Genomic DNA, 2256 nt, shown 5'->3' with positions numbered 1-2256 from the left:
AAAGTAAGGGTTACATGAATATGTAGCTTTTTTTAGCAAATAAAGGAATATTGCTTACACAGCATTTTTTAATAAAATATATCCCAATTTACTAAATGAATAGAGCATGCTAATGTGGTGAGAATTAAAATCTTGCAAAAAAAACCTAATCATGTGCAAGCTAAAAAAAAAAATAATTTTTCTATTTTTTGCAAAATATTAAATTACGGAATTCATCAAAATATTTATTAAACTAGTAAAAATTCACTTTACCAACCAAGGAAAAAACGTATTTAGCTCATTCATCAAATAAGAGTAAAGACAAATCTTAAAAAAATCAATTTATTTTAATTTGAATTCATTTAAATGTTAAAATTAAAAAATAAATAAATAAAAATTCATACATTTTTACTTTTTTAATACTATGAGAAGTTAACAAAGTCTTTATAAAACATATTTTTTTTTTGTTTTATTAAAAAAAAAGTTTGGGCTACCTAAATAAATCCAAGATTTTTTTTCAGTCTGCGTAGATTTCAGATCACTCTACTCAGATGTTTATAAGGTGGCAATGGAATGATTTTCATTGGCTTGATTGTTGGTGAGTTTCACTGAAAAGCTTCATTGAAGAAAACATGAACAATGTTTCATTTTGCAATTTCCACTTTTCATCCATCTCTCTTCACCTTTATTTTTCCAGCACAGTAAACCTAAAATAATTAGAATTATTAATATATGTGTCCTTTTAAATGTACAAGTTTTAAAATGAACCACCTAGCTTTTCTGGTCATTGGCTCCATTCAGCTGTCATTTTCTCTCTGCTTCAATTTCACCCTGGGTGAAAACTTTAAAATATACATTTCACACCTCTTTATACGAAGGAAAAGGGTAACATGAACATTTCAGCTCTGCCCTTGTGTTTGCAGAGGATAGTTTTTGCTTGAACACTTGGTCTAATGTGGACTGAACCTTACTTATGTCACACTTATTCCGTTTTAAGTCTTTAATTAATATTCATACTGTGTAACTTACATTTTCTATTAATACACTGGCAAGTAACAGGGAAACCTTTCATGAGAATGTTTTCATATAATCATGGCATGGAAGGAAATCTTTTGCTGAATAACACATGAAAACCAAGAGTTATGAAAATCTGCAGTCCTGGCTTATTTCAGTTTAAAAACACGTTCGGCAGCCCGAGAGCCACCTCTGCACCTCTTATGGATTCATCGGTTCAATAAATTGAATATTCTTATTTTTTTCTAACTAAATACAGTTCTTTAAACTTTAATATGTTATATTGTTCACCCCCCTTCTTTCTGTATATAATATGGGTATGGTAAGCAATATACAGTCAGTGGATGGGTTACCGTGCTGTGTGTGGGTGGGGGAATCACTTCTTCTAAAAATAATAAACTTTAATTATTTAAATAGATTACTCATGGTGACTAGATATTCCTTGGATGGATTCGTCTTTTCTGTAACCACTAAATCTTTGTACCTAGCAGAGATTATAGGTTATTCAAGTAAACATTTTGCATTAGAAGGTTCTCCTTATAAATGGGTTCAAGATGCTACATTCCACTTAGGTAATAATATAGTAAATTGTAGCAACATAGAGGGATTTTTAAAGCATCTGTACAACAATAGTAATTCAAATACATATATTTAAAACAACAAAAAATTCTTTATTTATAAAAACATAGCAAAAATTTTGGTTGTTGAGTAATAAGATACAAACAACCATGTACAAAAAAAGCATTACAAGCCTGTTACTTGAAAACTCAACATGTCATACAACAAACCAAGAAAAAAGGTTCTCCCATCTCAATACTGTACTCAATATATTATTTAAAATCTTTTTGGAATATGTTAGTAATTGTTATTGTTATTTTAGGTTTCAGTGCAATGTTTATGGCTCCGTCCTATTTGTTATACTCCTCATAAAGTGGACTATACCGTGAAACACGTTGAGTATTCTGATTGGAGAGCCTTTTCTCTTGATTTGTTGTACCACATTTTAAGTATTCAAGTAACAGGCTTGTAATGTTTTTTTGTACATGACATATAGAAATTCAACTTATAACCAAACCTACAGTCCCTATCCTGTATGTAACCTGGGGACTTCCTGCACACATATATATATATATATTATTATACAGTATTTATATAGCGCCATCATATTACGCAGCGCTGTACAGAGTCCATAGTTGTGTCACTAACTGTCCCTCAAAGGAGCTCACAATCTAATGTCCCTACCATAGTCATATGTCATTAATG

This window comes from Pyxicephalus adspersus, chromosome 2 (assembly GCF_032062135.1).
Source record: "Pyxicephalus adspersus chromosome 2, UCB_Pads_2.0, whole genome shotgun sequence".
Classification (NCBI taxonomy): Eukaryota; Metazoa; Chordata; class Amphibia; order Anura; family Pyxicephalidae; genus Pyxicephalus; species Pyxicephalus adspersus.
This window is presented reverse-complemented; position numbering follows the sequence as displayed.